General features: G+C 40.3%; 1 protein-coding gene across 1 annotated transcript in view; it reads left to right on the top strand.

The window, feature by feature from the left end:
• LOC122808664 (CD209 antigen-like protein E) overlaps positions 1–19,295 on the top strand; it is a 242,928-nt gene that overhangs the window by 199,140 nt on the left and 24,493 nt on the right. The gene's annotated exons all lie outside the window — the stretch shown is intronic.

Raw genomic sequence — 19,295 nt, 5'->3', positions numbered from 1 at the left:
TGCATAACACTGTAGTAGAAATAACGAGATAGGCAGGAGTTCTATTCTCAATATTAGCAAGTGTGTGTGTGTGTGTGTGTGTGTGTGTGTGTGTGTGTGTGTGTGTGTGTGTGTGTGTGTGTGTGAGAGAATCATATACTGTGTGGTTTATACCATTTTGAGTTGTGTACCACCGTCTATACTTCCCCTCACTCTAATTTACTAGTCCTATTGATGTCATTAACCTTAGAAGTGGGTGAGATTGTATAAGCTCCATGGTGCATCTGATAACCGCATAACACTGTAGTAGAAATAACTAGATAGGCAGGAGTTCTCATCTCAATACTCTAGCAAACGCACACCACACCCTGTGCATATGATGGTATGTGGACACCTTTTATATGCACTGTATAGCACTAAGTTATACAATATGTCCCTAGTTTTGGCCTTTTGTACCCCCATGTTGTCAATCATTGTCCACATTTCATGCAATGACAGGCTGTGAGGTATGCTACAGATATGTGACATCTACTGCAAGTATGATGACCACTGTGATGCACTGCAGTTAACTTCACCACAAGTGAACATGCAGATATTGCAGAATAGCTGAGAGTAACAGGTGTGTGCATGGTCACATGCATGACCTCAACATTATTGGGGTACTGATGAGCCACAACAGGAAAATCACATACTCACCAGCTTAAGGCTGCTGTCCCACATGCAGACCAGAGGTACCTATGTAGTTGTGGGGGAGAGGTATTGTCAGCAGACTCTCATTTGGCAGTGTTACAAGATGAATGCTACTTTTCTGCACATGTACATCACAAGCTGTGATAGTACAAAATGTGCTATTCTTCACCATAGATGTGCACTTGTGTGCATTACTAAACCCCAGTCACAAATGCAGTTTTACCTGAAATATGCATCTAGATACTCTATAGCAGACAATATTAGTGCAACAGTATTAAAATTATGTGCACTGTAGCCTTACCTAGACACTCCTCACCTGGTGCCTGGGTGCCACACACCTCCACGACTGGTGTTACATGTGATGGTTGTTTGGGGGCTACCCCAATGTTGGCAAGGAGCTCCTCCATTGGTGTAAGTGGGGCCTGTGTAGGTGGGCCTCCACCTGTCATGGAACGGTCCCTGGCCACTGCAGAAGCTGTCTGCCGGGCACAATGTAGCAGGTTAGTTGCACGATGCCTGACCTGCTCGTATGTGCGGCCATGTTGCCTAAGGTGTTGACTCTATGGAGAAGTTCATCCCACATGGTAGCCCTTTCCAACATATTTTTGCATCTCCGGCCAAACAGCACTTCATAGTGTTACAGGATGGTATCAGTTATTGCTGCATTCTCCTGAACAGTGTAAGACGGTTGTCTTTACATGGCACCTGGAAGACATAAACAGGAAAACACATCACAGGACCTCAGATATTGGCCAGAATCATTTACAGAGCCAGCATATCAGCATTGCCTATCATCAGCCACCACGTACCACCACATCATACATCTGTTCTATCAGCACAATATGACCCTGCATTGCACTCCTGGTCCTGATGTGTCATGTTCCCCCAATGAGAGCCAGTACATTGCATAAACCACCATTCATCATTCATGTTTATGTAGAGGGATGGCAGTGGACATCTTCCTTGTAGAAAGGATGTCAGTGGTGCTCAGGCTTTGCTTGCATACAGTGAGAAATGGATCTGGAAGCATATGCCTGAGTTCATGTAGGATGCAGTCAGGAATGTTCTCAGGTTCCATGGAGACCTACTTTTGTTGATTTTGGATTAGGCAGTATGCACCTGCTCCCATATGATGAGGGGAGGGGTGCAGGTGCTGTGCATATCCACCTACACTGATGTTGAGCCGGGGGGTGATGTTTGCCCTAAACCTGTCTGCACCAGGTTGCCTATAGCTATGGTGTGTGTGTATGTGGTGTGATTGACCACCATTACAGGGTTGGTTGTGTTGTCACCTCTGAGATTACAGACTTATGTGAAGATGGCCTTGTGATTGCCCTTGGTGGATTTGTCCAATTTATACTCATAGTTTGCCTTACAGTAATCCACCTAGGACCTTATATGGTCATTCAGACAAAGGCTGACTCACTGCCAAGTTGGTGCCTGCACCTACACTGACCTGTACAGCTGACAATACACTCAATCATGTGTTTTGTGTATTGCTGCTGTCCAGCAAAGAGGATTACTCTACATTGGTAGAAACAGGTTTTACAGGTAAGCTATTGCTGAGTCCATACAGCTATGTCATTGGTCATATGGCTGTGTGTAGTACGCATGGACTAAAGTACATAACATGGCTGGACACCTCTCACATGTCAACATGATACTCATGCTTATTCTACTACCCATGTCTGTGTCGGGGCAATGCAACAACCAGTAGCTGTAGAAATCAAACTCTGTTGGATGCACAGTAACTAACATTACACACATACAGCACATACAGCTTATTTAACTGACATTTTGCATCCCATGTCTGTTGTTATGAGGCAGCCATATACACCTACTCATACTGACATGTGCATAGGTAATACCTGATATACATTTCTCTTCTGTGTCAGTATGGCACACTGTATTCACACATTTGATGCCCACTCATCTCTCTCCACCCATTACAGCAGGGCATCTTTAGGATGCCACACATATATATGGGGGGGTGGTAATGGGACAAAATTAGTGACAATTTCTTCATATTGCTGTAACACATTCAAGTCATTCAATTGCACAGTAGCCTTTGCATTGACAGACATACCCTGGAGGATGTCCAACACTCATATGGCAGGAAGGGAGGAGAAAGGCTAGGAGTGTGGTAGTGAGGATAGGAACCTTTAATGTTGGCAGTATGACTGGTATAGGGGCAGAGCTAGCTGATATGATGGCCAGAAAGAAGTTTGATATACTGTGTGTGCAAGATGCCAGATTGAAGGGGAGTACAGCTAGGTGTATTGGAGGCAGGTCAAACTTGTGCTATCATGGTGTGGATGGGAGGAGAAAGGGGATAGGGGTTATCCTGAAAAGATGGCATGCCAAGAGTGTTTTTGGAGGATAACATGACTGTCTGATAGAGTCATGTTTATGAAGCTGGAAATTGATTGTGTAATGATGAATGGTGTTTGTGCATATGCTACACAAGTTGGTTGTGCGATGGATGAGTAACAGGAAGGTAAAGTCATTTGGATGATGTGGTGATGACTGTACCCAAGGATGAAAAAGTGGTGATTGCTGAAGATTTTAATGGCATTGTTGAAGGGAATAGAGGGGATGAGGAAGTGATAGGTATGTATGGTGTTAAACAAAGGAATGCAGACTGTGAGGTGGTAATGGATTTTGCAAAAAGTATGGACATGGCTGTGGTGAAAACATACTATAACAAGAGTGAGGAGCATAGGGTGACATGCAAGAGTGCAGGGAGATGCACACAGGTGGAATATATCCAATGTAGGAGATTGGAGACTGTAAAGTGGTGACAGGGGACAGTGTAGTTAGGCAGCAGAGACTGTTGGTCTGTAAGATGACATTGATGATCAAGAAGAGGAGGAGTGTGAGGGCAGCACCAAGGATCAAATGGTGGGAACTGGAAAAGGGTGATTGTGAGGTGGAGTTCAGGGAAGAGTTAAGACAGGCACTTGGTGACAGTGACAATTTACCAAATATCTGGGTAAGTACAGCAGAGCTACCTAGGGAGATGGCTAAAAAGGTGCTTGATGTGACATGTGGATGGAGGAAGGAGTACAAGGATACCTGGTGATGGACTGAGGAAGTATAGGAGAGTATACAGAGAAAGAGGTTAGGGATGAAGGAGTGGGATTGTCAGAGAGATGAGAAAAGTAGACAGGAGTATAAGGAGATGAGGTGCATGGCAAAGCTATAGATGGCAAAGGCTATGGATTTGGTATATGATGACTTGTATGACAGGTTGGACACTAAGGAGGGATAAAAGGACTTGTACCAGTTGGCTAGACAGAGGGACTGAGCTAGGAAAGATGTGCAGCAGATAAAGGTGATAAAGGATAATGAGAGAAATGTACTCAAAAGCGAGAAGAGTGTGTTGAGCAGATGGACAGAGCACTTTGAGAGGCTGATGAATGGAGAGAATGATAGAGATGGTAGGATGATGTGGGTATGGTGAATCATGAAGTGCAATGGCTTACCAAGGAGGAAGTAAGGATCGTTATGAACAGGATGAATACTGGAAAGCCTGTTGGTCTACATGACATACCTGTAGTAGCATGGATGTGTTTAGAGGAAATGGCAGTGGTGTTTTTCACCAGATTGTTTAATGATATCTTGGAAAGTGAAAGGTTGCACATGGAGTGGAGAAAAAGTGTTTGAATACCATTTTAGGAATAAGGTTGATGAGCAGTGCAGAGCTGTAGTAACTATAGAGGGATGACATTAATCAGTCACAGCATGAAATCATGGGAAAGAGTAGTGAAAGCTATGTTAAGCAGGGCAATGATGAGTAGTGGTCAGCAGTATGTTGTCATGCCAGGTAAGAGCACTACAGATGTGATGTTTGCTCTGAGAGTGCTGATGGAGTAGTACAGATTAGGTCAGGAATTTCTTTGTGTCTTTCTGGACATAGAGAAACCATATGACAAGATGCCTAGAGAGGAGTTCTGGTATTGTATGAGGAAGTCATGAGTGGCAGAGATATATGTAAGACTGGTACATGATATGTACAAGGGTGGTGTGACAGCAGTGAGGTCTGCAACAGGAGTGACGGATGTGTTTAAGGTGGAGGTGGGATGACATCATGGATCAGCTGTGAGCACTTTCTTATTTGCAATAGCAATGGACAGGTTGACAGACGAGATCATAAAGGAGTCCCTGTTGACTATAATGTTTGCAGATGACATTATGATCTGTACTGAGAGTAGGGTACAGATGTAGGAGACCCTGTAGAGGGGGAGATATGCTCAACAGAGGAGAGGAATGAAGGTCACCAGGACTATGACACAATATCTGTGTGTGAATGAGAGGGTGGGTAGTGGAATGTTGAGGATGCAGGGAGTAGAGTTTGCAAAGGTGGATAACTATAAATAATTGGGATCAACATTTCAGAGTAATGATGACTGCGGAGGACAGGTGAGGATGAGAGTACAGGCAAGATGGAGAGGGTGGAGAAGAGTGTCAGTACTGATTTGTGACAGACGAGTACCAGTAAAAGTGAAAGGGAAGGTCTACAACTGGGTAGTGAGACCAGCTATGTTATATGGTTTGGAGACAGTGTTATCGACAAAAAGGCAGGAGTCAGAGTTGGACATGGCAGAGTTACAGATGTTAGGATTTGCACTGGTTGTGACAAGGGTGGACAAGAGTAGCAATATGTATATAACAGGGTCAGCCCATGTTGGATGGTTTTGAGACAAAGCAAGAGAGATAATATTACTTCAGTTTGGACATGTGCTGCAGAGGGATGCTGAGTATTTTGGGAAAAGGATAGTAAGGATGACGCTGCCAGGTGAGAGGAAAAGAGGAAGGCCTCAGATAAGGTTCCTGGATGTGCTAAGGGAGGACATGCAGGTGGTTGGTGTGACAGAGCAGGATGCAGAGGACAGCCAGAAATGGCAACAGATGATCCACTTTGGCGACCCCTAATGGGAACAGGCAGAAGAAAATGAAGGAGATGTAATATCAGTCTTCACAGATTTGCCAGTGATCTGCCAGATGTAACACAACTGTATGAGTAAAGAACTACAAATATGAGGCAGACATATGGTCAGTGTGCATAACACTAGACAGTTTAATGGTATGAGTTCAGTATATCACATGCAGTTCAACACACACGTGTAACAGCACTTTACTATGCAAAGACCATGTATAGGTCTCTCACATTTCTGAGACAACCAATTATATCATGGTTGTATTCAGAAGTAAGATATGGACATGTACAACATCCCAGTACCTGGCCTAGCATTGTCACAGTCAGTATTTTTCAACACACACTGCAGTAGTAATCATATGTGAGCCATCCTTTCCTTGGGTGACTCAGGGGCCTGACCTATGATCTATGTTACTGCAGACAGATCCAGATGCTATGGCCATAGGTTCTATTCAGAAATATGCCAGTAGGACAAGTCTTGTTGAGACTTATATGTTAGAGTTCCTATTTCCCTTTCTTACATACCCCCTACTGCAGTCCATTACATGCATACTTGTTTGACATACCGGCTTGTTTTATTCAGGTGTAGGTGGTTATGTCCTGCTTAGCTTTTATTTTTATTTTCACTGTTTGTCTCTCTCTCTGTCTCTCTGTCTCTGTCTCTCTCTCTCTCTCTCTCTCTCTCTCTCTCAAGGATGCAGGGTGTACATCTGTTTAGCATAGGCAGCAGCTTGCCTTTTGTAGGTAATGCTCATGAGCAGCTGATGGCCTGTGCACCAATTGGTGTCCCCCACTTGATAACTGCATACAGGACAGCTGTATTGTTATTCATATAGCCAATGGCATGGCAATGCATTCCTATCACTGACTACGCCATGGGAGCATTGGCCCTTTTCCTTGCCAGAGGAGGACTTCATAGAGGTGTGTGAACAACAGCATCACATAGGGTATACCTATTATAACCAAATCTGTGGAGACAGGCCAACAGACTGTTCCAGACATAGGGACAGAATGTAAGTATTGCTGTTATACATTTGGATTAATGCTAGTCTAACAGGATTTGTGTGGACATGGAGTTTCTGGGTGATTTTAACTCTGACAGTGTTATGTATTTGACATAACTCTCACCTGTAGGGCTATCCACAGAATGGCCAGAATTTGGATTCCTATGTTTGGTGTGTTCCTCAGACATTTTTTGTCTTTGGAAAATCAGTAGCATATTCTGGGGATTGCAGTCAGTAACTGCTAACATCAGTTTATATTTCTGACCTTGTATCCCTCAGAAAATATATGTTTCAACTAACCCCATTACAACTGCAACACTCTCAGGTTATAGCAGCAATATTTTAAATATGCCCCTGGTTTTGGGCATCTGTCCCACAATTTTGTTAGGTTTTGTCCAATGTCATGCAGTAAGAGGTTGATAGGTATGGTATATGATTATTTAGTGCCTACATTCCAGTGATGTATCAGACTGCCAGACATGTCATGTGGAAGAGTCCTTATATATGAGGGGAAAGCCTGGATATTCTGTGGGACTCCGTACAGTGGAGAGGTCTGTGTATTTCTGGCAATTGTTGACAGACTGTCCAGATTGTGTCACAGTGTGTTGTGTCAATGTTATTTGGCCTGAGTAGGGAGGGTTGTGGATTTATGTGTTATGGCTCCTTTTCTATCTGACAGTGCATGCTGCTCCGGTTTCTGGTGGTCTATTGGCTGTATATGTTTGTAGGCGCAGACTGAGACATGTCCCATACCACAGTAGGGCTTCATACTATACTGTGAATTTGGCCAGTGTATGTGGGAGTAGTGTGTGAGTGGCAAACATGTTGAGATGTTTTTGTTCACACAGTCCTTATACTATACTGTTCATTTGGCTTACGTCACTGTGACTGTGGTGGAATTGGTTGTGGGTATGCACTTTCACACTGGTGTCTGTTTTTCAATGCTTTTACATCCCTGTAGTGCCTGATATATTTGTTAATACACGTGTAATTCCCCCTAGCAGATTTGGGTTAATGTTGTGTCAGTCTTACTGTAGTTTGAACAGTGCTTGGTGACATGCTTAGCAGCTGAGTGTAGTTTCCATAATGTAATATGTCCAGATATTTGTAGGATGTAGTGTTGCCTGGCCCCCATAAGTGTTGTACATTTCTGACACATCACTGAGCTGATGTGAGGATTTCAGGTACTAACTAGTGGGAACTAACTGAGTGCTGGACTTGTGCTATTTCAGTCAATATATGTTAGGACACACATGAGGGTGTTACTGCAGCAACTGTGTCAGCTTATCTACTCCAGTATTTCAGATATGTCCATATTTCGATGGCTTTCTCCCCCCACTTTGTCAGGCCTGGCCCAAGTTCATTGCACTAAGGAGTTCTGAGCCTTCCTCGGGACTGTCTGGATTGCTGCAGTATCTTCAGGTTTATTGCTCATATTTCTGGTCTGTTCCACAGATGCATATTTTTTCATATCCCTGGGAAATCACTGTGAGAACATGTATGCTGAAACAAACCCTGTCACTCTGGCAACATTCTACATTTATAAGAATGATATTTGACCTATGTCCCTAGTTTGGTCCCATTATCCCCCCTGGGCCAGATTTCTTGCAGTAAGGAGTTGGTAGGTATGGTTCTGAGGTATGACTCCACTACATGGAAAGGTTGAGTGATGGCTCCTTTAATACAGGAGTATTTAGAAAGGAATGTCACAAGAACACATTCTTACACAGACAAAGTACGCATCCGAATTATGTGTTCCGTAATGTGGTGAAGGGGCAGGGAATGCGCATCTCTAGATTGAATAATACTGATGCAGGTTTCTCTTCAGAATTATTAAACGTTAAAGACAGATTTACACAGCGAGGGTATGGTCAGTATGACCTGAATGAAGGGCTGTCTGATTTAAACTCTCTGAGGAGAGATAGAGCAAAGCCCTATTTTTCTGATCATTCTAATGTTGAGAGATGCAAAAATTTTCCAGAGTGTTCTGAGATCAGGATACCTATGTTCTATACTATAGATAATAAGAATATTTATGACATTTTTAACAAACATTGGAATGTACTTCTGACTGACCCACAGATAGCAAGTATTATTGGTCGGAGACCTAGGTTTAGATATAAGAATAAACGTAATTTGAAAAGAATGTTATGTTATCAAAAAACTAGAGATAGATCTGGTGTTACAACAGGCACTATTCCTTGTGGTATGTGTAATTTTTGTCCATACATAAATAGTGCTGGTAAATTTGTACATCCTGATACAGGGCTGGAGTATGTTTTTAACTGTTCAGCGGACTGTAATACCCAGCATGTGGTATACCTTGCTGTGTGTGTGGCCTGTCGATCATTTTATATAGGAAAGACAGACAGATATTTTAAAAACAGAATTAGGGAGCATCTTTATAATATCAGAACAGGTTTGACCACCAATGCGTTAGCGAAACATGTGATGTTATCAGGGTATCAGCATACCTTTGAATTTATGGTTGTTGAGGGTATCTCATCGAGGATAAGAGGGGGTAATGTTAGAAGTATCGCTGAGGAGAAGGAAGTTAAATTGATCATGCGTCTGAGAGCTGATTCAGGTAAAGGGTTGAATGAGAGGGCTTCGATTAGACCCTTTCTTAAAACCAAAATGATGCGAGTTAGGTGATTTATTTTATTTTAATTTATGAGTAATATGTATGAGTTTTAGGCTAGATGTGTAGTGATACAATTTTATACATTTTTTATTGTTGTTGACAGTGGTTTATTGTGCTTTGTTAGTATTTATACATATGTATATATGTTAAATATTAGTATATGTTTATTACTTATTGGCTTCTTTTTTCATTTTATTGTGTATATAGGAATCACTACTTTTGCATGATGGTTCTGTTTCTTTAAATTGTGATTATGACATCAGAATTAATTGATGTTGAGTATATAAAGGCTGCTTAATTGACAGCACTTTTCAATGGTCTGAAGAAGCTGTATTGTGAAAGCGCTTACCTACTGTGTGCACTCATTAAACCTGATTTTTGGATTTTATCTACTGTGTTCTACTTGTGCTGAGCTGTGTTTTGGAAAGAGCCGCATGGTTGTTGCTGCTGATACCATTTTGATTGCTGTTTTACTTGTTTCATTCAGCAGCGTGGCATTTACCTTGTGGAGTGTTGCTGTGCTTATATATATATATATATATATATATATATATATATATATATATATATATATTTTTTTTCCTTCCTTTATATTTTTATATATGTATATTTATAGCATATCTATGTTTCATCAGATTATATATATATATATATATATATATATATATATATATGTATGTATATGTATATATATGTATACGTCTATATACAACACACAAGTGATTCCACAAAGCTTTCTCCCTAATGTTGTATGCTTCTATTGCATGATATGTTTGAAAAAGCAACATAAATTCCTATAGCTCAGATGGCGTAGTGTTACATTCCTCTGAATTTTGTGCCCAGGATCATGGGTTCAACACTTGGGGCTGCTACTAACTTGGGGTAGTGATATTCTGCTGTGATTGTAGAGGACAGCATCTTGGGTTTGAGACTTGGCAGGTCTGACTATTTTGTTGCTGGGCAGAACAAAGTCTGATGGATATGGACTGATTAAGGCACGTTTAAGCATATTATAGTTATAATGTTATATTATAAAATAATATTTACATACACATTATAATTTTATGTTTACCTTCCATGACATCCCCCTATGCACTTTCATTACATTATATTCTTTTGTGACTATACTGTATGGGGCACGTGTATTTATATGGGGGTTTCACATCTTTTCTACACTGACATCTCACTTCTGGGAACTGCTACACTACCCTGGTTGACAAAAAATAGTGGCTATGTAAATATTTAACACTACTTTTACATTGGGACTCAAACCATAAACACCTGCATGTAAAGCTGCAACTCTAACCACTACCCTATCTTAGCTTGAAAGTGTTACCTGTCTATTTTCATTTAGCTCCTATGGGATGCTTAAGCTATGCTGAGGTTACGGCCATGATGTACACACCCATTAGCGAGATTTAAATATTCCATAGGGTATTACAAATAAGTATATGTTATTATTATATTTTTAGGTTATATGGGTGTGTATTGTGGTGTTCTGACAACTACTTGGGACTGTATTCATGAAATATTGGCATTGATTGGGCTTTCTGGCCTCTATGTGCATTTCCTGCTGATGCATGACATGTTCTCTATCAACTTTGTGTGCTTGTAGTGCTTGTGCTTGTGCTTTTTAAGTGTTGGGGGATTTATCCCCTGTTATGTTTACATTTGCACACATTTTCTACTTTTGCAGGATGCAGAAGTGCCGTTCGGTGCTTTAGTAATACAGGGGGTGTGTCACAGAAGCTGTGACACACCCCCTATATTGCTTTGCTCTTGCCATTTTAATTTCAGTGTCCATGGACACTCAAATGGTCAATTTTACATTTCAGTGTCTGCGGACACTGAAATACTGCCATAATATTACAGCAAAGCTCTAATATTATGCCAGCATGGGTTAGAAATTGCTGTATTGCACTTTCTGAGCACAGGGGGCGTGTTTAATATCCTTAAACTGCTCGGACACGCCCCCTGCACTCGTACACGGATCATGTTCGTGTAGAGAGTACAGCAGTGTGCCTTCATGAATATGCAAGGCGCGCTGCTGTGCTGCACTGGCATGATCCATTCTGTGCAGGAATAGTACTATTCCTGCACGGAGTTTAATGAATCCCGGGGAGTGCTTTTATTTGTGTAGTAGAGCCAACATTTTAAGTGCTTCTTGTGTATTATAGTAAATATATTTCTTCAAGTATAATTTATGTTATATGCAAGTTTGGCATGGGAGACTTGTTCAATTGCTATGTTATTTTATGAAGTAGTTGGGATTTTTAACAGAGCCAAATTCAAGCAATTTATTTTTATTAACATTTCATAGGATCAAAGGATCATAGGAAGTTACTAGCCTAATGGCCCTAAGGCCTTACAAGCCTAGCCAAGTTCTACCCTTATTTCCATGATCAGCACCTATTGCCCTTGTCCAAGAAGGATACAGGTTAAACCCCAGGGTGAATTTACGGTTACAAATTCAATCATCCAGATTGCATTTGAAGAAGGCCAGTGAGGTGCTCTGTTTGACATGAAGTAAGAGTCTGTTCCAAAGGTGTGGTAACTCTGGGAGACCAATCTGTCCCTCCAGCAGGTTCTATTAATGTCATATACCAGGTTAAAGTCTTTAGAGCGTGTAACCCATGTACAATTTGACTTGCGGGTATGCAGCATTTCCAATAAAGCAGTCTCAGAAACTGCCTTATATGCAAGGCAGAGACTGAATCTTGAGTAGTCTGTATGAAACAGAATAAAGTGACAGTGATTTCAGATGATCCACATAGGACAGATGCTGAAGACCTTGAATTTTCCTTGTGAAGTACCTTTGTGGTTTCTCCAATTGCTGCAGGTGCCTGGAAAGGTACATAGCAAAAGGAGCATTGTACTCAATTACTGGCCTGATGAGGGAATACTACAGGGAGGTTATAACTTCTTTTTTTTCTGGAGGCAATACCCTTTCTTATGAGATTAGCAATATAGATTGCCCTTCTTACCAATGTGGAGACATGGTGATCAAAGGTAAGGTTGCTGTCAACCTGTGTGCCCAGGTCTCTCACCACTGAGTGCATACTTAAGGTCTTGCTACTGATGTCATAGTTAGCAGGAACATCACTCTTACTGAAAGGGATGATAATACATTTTTTTGCATTGAGTTTAAGGCTATGACTTTGGCACCAATCATTTGTTTGTGTAAGACCCTCTTGTAGGATGCTGACATCATTTGGAGCTTCTATGATTGCTCCCAGTTTGCATTCATCAGCAAACTTTGTCAGCCACAAACCTTTAGTTTGTGCTTATACTTCGGAGAAAAAGATTCCAAAAAGTAGAAGTTCCAGGACTATCCCTGTGGAACATCATTGGTTATAGATCTTTTGTTGGAGATATAATTCCCTATTTTGACTATATGTGTTACATCATTCAGTCAGTTAGCAACCCATCTAACAATATAAGGGTTGATACCTAGCTGGGTGAGTTTGTCAATGATACCTGAGTGAGGGATAGTTGGCTAAGTTCAGGTAAGCTGTATGCACAAATTTCCCCTTGTCCAGGACCTTTGTGACTGTCTCAAAGAAGTACACCAGGTTATCAGGCATGATGTCCCTTTGACAAATCCAAACTGAGTAGGTCAGATGTTTGGAGATTACCTATATCTTTCTTGATAAGGTTCATGATGATTCGCTCCATGGCCTTGCAGATAAGGCTAGTCAGTCAAATAGGTCTATAGTTCCTGGGGTCAGTGGAAGCACCACCTTTGTGCAAAGGAATAATGATGGCCTGTTTCCATTCAGCTGAAACGAACCCTGTGCTTAGACTATGATTGAAAAGAGTACCCAATGGTGCTGCTAATTCTTGTTTTAATAAAATATTTCAGTTTTTGAGCCAATGTTCTAGGCTTTGAAGGTTAAGCTGCACGGAATGCTACAACTGGCTGAGGGAGTTAGCAATATAGACAACAATGGAGTCATCAGCATATTGTACTAATGTGGCATCTGGAATCTTGGCATGCATGTCAGTTTCAAAGATGCTAAACAAAACTGATACAAGTAATGAACCTTGTGGGACACCTATATTGTTTGGTAGAAAAGTAAAAACTGCTTGTGAATATATTACAGCTTGTTGTCAATTAAACAAATAAATTTTTAACCATTCTAAAGTGTTGCTTGCCTGAACTATGTTAGCCAACTGTTGCAATAGATGAGTGTGTGAGACAACATCAAAGGCATTTACAGGTCTAAGAGAATAGCAGCAGAAGAAAGGCACTTGTTTTTGTTATGATTAATAGTATTTGAGAAAATAAAGTGCAATTTTAGTGCAGAATACAGATCAAAAACCATTTTGTATAAGTAATGACAAACTGTAATTTAAAAGGTGATGTAAGAGCTGCTTTTGCATACATTTTTCAAGTATTTTAGAGATAAAGGATAGAATGGTGATAGGTATAAACTTACTAAGTAGAACGTTTGATGTTCATCATTTGTAATGTAGCAGTACTGATACTTGGGACATCTGACTGCAGAGAAGCCTGTTGCTGGCCCAAATACCAGAGTTTTTCTCTTCCCCAAACAGATGATATTCTCGGCTGCTAGATGTCTGGACATTGGTGGTTTAATAAGAACATCGGCTGATGCCATCTTTAGTTCTTCCTTGTTATTTAGTCTGATATACAACCACATTGATCATCTTTTGTCTGTTATTCAGACTGTTCTGTCAGAGCTTATACAGATAAGTATCCCACTGGGGATATTCCTTATCTCTCTTTATTATTGTATTTATTAATTTTCAGAAAGGTCAACCATTCCCTTTTCTTGTAGGAAGTAAAGACATCCCCAAGAAATTTCGAGTTTATTGCCACTTTTACCTTGGGCCTCAGAATGCATTCCTTATCTTCCCTTTCTGTGCAAGGGTTAACAACAAAACCATTAAGTATAGTTTTGAATATTTCCTCTTAGAGTTAAGTAGAGCTTCTATGCCATCATCCCAAAAAAAGTACAAAAACACATGCCCAAAGTAGAAGGACAGGAAGTAAAAAGACCATAACTTGTGTAATTTCCCACCAAGATTGGCTATCATTGACACAGGTGAGGCACATTTGCACCCTCTCTGACTGACACACATTATGGGCAGATCCTCTAGCATAACCCAGTCCTTGGTGCCCAACATTAGACCAATGTCAGTTGAGTCCAAGACTATTGTGCAGGATTCAGCTTCTGATGCCAAGGTCCTAGTGACCGAGGGTGAGGGCTGTATACCCTTGGTGAATGTAAAGGATAAACTGTCTTGGAACCCGATAGGCTTTGTAACTGCCTACCCAAGACTTGAAGCCTATTCAAAACCAAAGACTTCCCAGTCCAAGAAACATATATATTTATCCCAGCCTAAGCTGACTTAATCCAAGTCCTTCAATCCAAGTCTCATCACAGGACTTAGTCAGGCTGGCCTAGGACTTCATGGATTTCATGAACACACTGTAGTTCAAATTGGAAAAGAATCCTGTTCCAGGAACCTCCCCTGGGAAAAGGAAAGGAGGTACTGCCTCTCATGGGAGACTATGGCTCCCTAAAGGATGAAGATAAACTAAACTATATTCATCACCTTCCTCTTCAGCAATACATTGACTCATATTCTGAATAGACTTTATTCTCAGCCTTACTGCCTGAGGATTAATCCTTTGGAGTAAGCCTCTAAAGGGGTTGGAAGGGTGGCCTAATGGTTAAGGTGTTCACCTTACAAACACAAGGTGCAGGGTTTGATTCTCACAAGGGATAATTGGCTAGGCTTAAAATGGTTCACAAGGGCAGTTAGCTTAGTATGAACCGATAAGATGATGGAAGCCTTTACCTGAGAATCTAAGGAATTTTCCAAGGCCCAAGCTAAACATAGGAAGCTCTTTAGCCTTCCTCGTCCCAGACCTTTGGTAATTTCTCCAGTCCATTAGACAAGGTGAACAACAACATATCTCTGCATCCTGACTCTCTCCACCCTGTCACTAGAAAGCCATATCTCTTTGACAGAGTGCTTGAATTTCACAAACACCTCTATAAAACTCATTGGCAGATCCAGAAGTCATTTCCATGGATTCTTCCATGATAGCTAATGGGAAAGCAGCTGGGAATCCCTTGACAAATGACAAAGAAAGCAGTTGATTGACAGATGAAAACTTGAATGTCAGACGCCCTGGCCATGAGAGCTCTTATCTGCCAGTTCCTTTTGCTCAAATACCTTCAGACAGTATAGGTACAGATAAAGGCACAGGGGATTCAGGAAAGGAGCCCACAGGGGGACATTTTGGATTTGTACAATGAAACCCTCTAAGATTTCCAGGCACTCACTGAAGTGTGGTTGTGATGCCGTAGATACATCATGCAGGGTGACTGCTATGGGGTCAGTTATATGAGGATATGCCTAGATGAGAAATCGGCCTCTCTCAGATCAAGTAAAAGCCATGATCTCGATGCTGCTTTTAATAAGGAGTCTCTCTTTAGAACTCCAGTGCAGTAGGTGTTTTCAAATGTCGACAAAAAAGGGGAAGCAGATGAAATCTGTTAAGGGGTTTTATATATCTAAAACTAAAAAGCCAAAAGCAGCAAAAACAGAACTGATAAATTCAGAAGCTGCTATTATAGATGTCAATATGGTTTACTATCAAAATATGGAACAGCACCTATGCGAAACTGGGATGGTCGAATGCATGTTTTCCAGTTTCCATAATGACAATCCAGAAATGTTCTAATCTTCATTAGCGAATGGTTGTGTGCATTCACTAATATGGGATCGATGTTCTGATAACAAATCACACTACAGTGGGCATCAGGAAATTTACCCTTTTCCTCACTGTAGTACGATCTCGGAGTTGGAATATATAATATGCAGGAGGTGTGGGGGGTGTAGGGGGGTGTCTACCCAGAAAAACATTACCAATAACACAGAATTTTGGCATTGGAACTTCCTGTGTTTGAATGTTGATTCCATGGTTACCATTTCTGACATTTTGGTTATTCTGTATTACGAAATTTGGAAAATGAATTTGATCAAAAAGTGGAAAATTGTTTTGATTGTCCACATTTTGATAGCAAACCCCTCAATACTCCATAAGGAGATAATCCATTCTTTGTCCACACCGAATAAAACAGAGTCCACAGGGATAGAATTTTTATTACAGGCTGCTTTAAAATGGGTTTAGGACTTTCATCTGCATGCATTTAAAATGTAGACTTCTTCTGAACCAAATTACAAATGAATAAAGCTACTGCACAGCCTCATATAAACTTAATATTTCTTAAATAATGAATCCAGTTAAGCGTGTTAAGTAATCAGATCAATTTCAGTACTTAATTGACTTAAATAACTTGAAGTGCCATGCTTACTTTAAGTATTTAAAAAGTATAAGTGGATCGTTCCTTTCTTTATAACTTTTTCATATAAAATTATGTATAATCCAAATCAAAAGTTATGTACCATTGTGTTAAAATGCAATAAAACATATTAGAATCTAAAGGTTAGGTTACTAATAGGTTTCTATTTTTCATTTTTATTTTTTGTTATTGTCATTATAATTCCAATGCTTTAAGCTTTAAAATGCTTGAAATTGAAACATTTCATTGAGCCCTGAATTATTTGTTGAAAAAACAGGATTAAAAGTAAAGGAAATTGTTTTATGTGACAATTTAAAATAATGTGTAGATATGATTTTAATGAAGAACAACTAATCTTTTCAATATCTGCCATGGATTATTTTATTTACACCAGAGCTACTACCTCCATTATTGGCAGATGGGACCTTGATTAAATGTCTCATAGAAAGGAAGGCATGCTGAATGGTGCAGTACCCCATTTATGCCATACTGTAGTGTCAATACTGGAAAATTAATCAAAACATCTTAAGTGCATAGAGCTCACAGTCATCTGATCTTCCAGAGGAAAAGGTGAATATGATACTTTGGTGAGTCATTGACACTAATGAACTATGAAGGGCAGATATCTCCTAGGAAGTATATTGCCTTTTTTCTGATAAGTGCCAGGTATATCAAAATGTGGTTATCCAGACAAGGCTTGTTTCTCAGAAAGAGTTTTGCAATGCCATAGGTGGACATCTAGGCACCATGCTTTCCATGAGTGGTCCATGCCTGCTGAAGCTGATCTAATTGGTTGTAAGTGAGCAATGGTTTGACTTTAAGACCTGCATGCTTAGACAAACTGCTGGAAAGACTAAGCACAATTGATGAGAGCCTAATTATAGATTGCAGCTGTTCATCTGGGTCAGCGGCAGTACAATCCTGCTGCTTTTTTAAGCAAAGCAGGGGAACAAAAGTTTCTATTTAATGGAGAAAGTCTCCTACATTACAAAAGATCCACATCTGACAGTTTCTCACAGGACAGATGAATTACAAATCTAATAGTGATGTAGCCATACCAAGTAACTAGTTCCATTCTCAGATTACTACTCATAATGCCATGTTTGAAGACTAAGTCCAGACTTTTTCCAGATTTATGGGTAGCACGAGCAGACTTAAATCCCATCATAATACAGAGAGATTCTTTTACAAAAGCTACTGACCCCTTATCAGCACTTGATATTGATGTTTCCCAGAATTAGATAGTTGAGAGATAATAGCTTTAAACATAAAAGGAAATTATAGAACTTCAGAAGGAAAAGCTTAATACCATGGGGTGGGCACTAGATAAGGACGTGGCTACAGTTTGCTCTCACAGGGGTTAGGACTCTTAACTTTAATGTTGCTCAGCTCAGTAATTAAATGGTAGGTAATTATACCCCCAGCCCAAACTGCTGACTTCCAGACCTGAGCTCAATCTTATCAATTCACACTTGAAACTGTGTGACTCTAGACAAATCACTCAACTTATATTTTGGAGCTTCTGTTTTTAAAAAGAAAAAAAAAATACCCTCCATTGTCAGTTATTTGAGAGTTTTTTTTCATAATAGCTGTTCTATGTGCTTTTCTGCATACAAACCAGAAAACCCAGAGTTGGCACACACATGGTGACTACTAATTGTGGCATTTTCAAGGAATTTATTTTATGATCTTGAATCTTTTTTACCAATAAAAACAATAATATTTAACTGCTGTTTACGTCAGTTACATAACATAAGTATTTAATTACCATGATCACCACTGGTAATAATGTTCTGAAACTAGGAGACAATGTTTATATTACTTTTAATTGATTTGGTTTTGGTAGGAAAATGAATCTAGAATAATTTCCTGTAAAAAAACGAGAGATAAAGAAAAATGATACAGTGAACTACTGCATTTAAATAATTGCTACTATGATGGATAGATAGCACAGACTTTTAATAACTCCCAGTATCCAGAACCATTAATAATTAATAAGCCAAGTCACTGGTGTTTGAGCTATTTGATATATCACTGAGACTGTCCATGGCAAAAAATGTTTGGCATTATGTTATTATACCTACCCCATTAAACAGATAGTATAGTCTAAGAAATCTGCTTTAAAATGGCACATCTATATAGGAACCTTTAATTTCAGTTAATGCCATTTGTAATGAGGGGCAGGCACTCCTCTTAAACCACCACCAGCTAGTTCTAATGGGGTTGGAGGGGTGTGGTTAATGACTGGATTAATGGAAATGCAGTGTGTTTACATGTTTGACCAGGTTTGTGCCCTAAGCATGAGCATGTCATTTTAAAAGTCACTCAGATGTCATGACAATCATATTCTCAGAACCATTTGGGTGTAGGGACAAATTGTGCCACATTCCTTTTCTGACCTGATCTTTCTTGTTGTAACACACAGAGTACTTCATATGCATGGAACTGCATTGTCATTCTGAAGAGTTTATTCTAGACCTGAGACCTCTTTTGGCTTTTCCCAGTTAGGGGTCGCCACAGCGGAACTCCCATCTGCTAATGATTGGCAGTGGATTTTTACGGTGCCTAGTTGCCAGCCCGACATCCAACCTTCAAAGAAAGCACACCCATTCATGCACATACCTACCTGCATGTCTCTAATGTCACTCGACTGTGGGGGAGGACATGCAGACTCCACATAGAAGGCGCTCCAGCCG

This window comes from Protopterus annectens, chromosome 8.part0 (genome assembly GCF_019279795.1).
Source record: "Protopterus annectens isolate FY-2018-M chromosome 8.part0, PAN1.0, whole genome shotgun sequence".
NCBI lineage: Eukaryota > Metazoa > Chordata > Ceratodontiformes > Protopteridae > Protopterus > Protopterus annectens.
The sequence above is the reverse complement of the archived record's forward strand: the minus strand, read 5'-3'. Positions and strand labels throughout refer to the sequence as shown.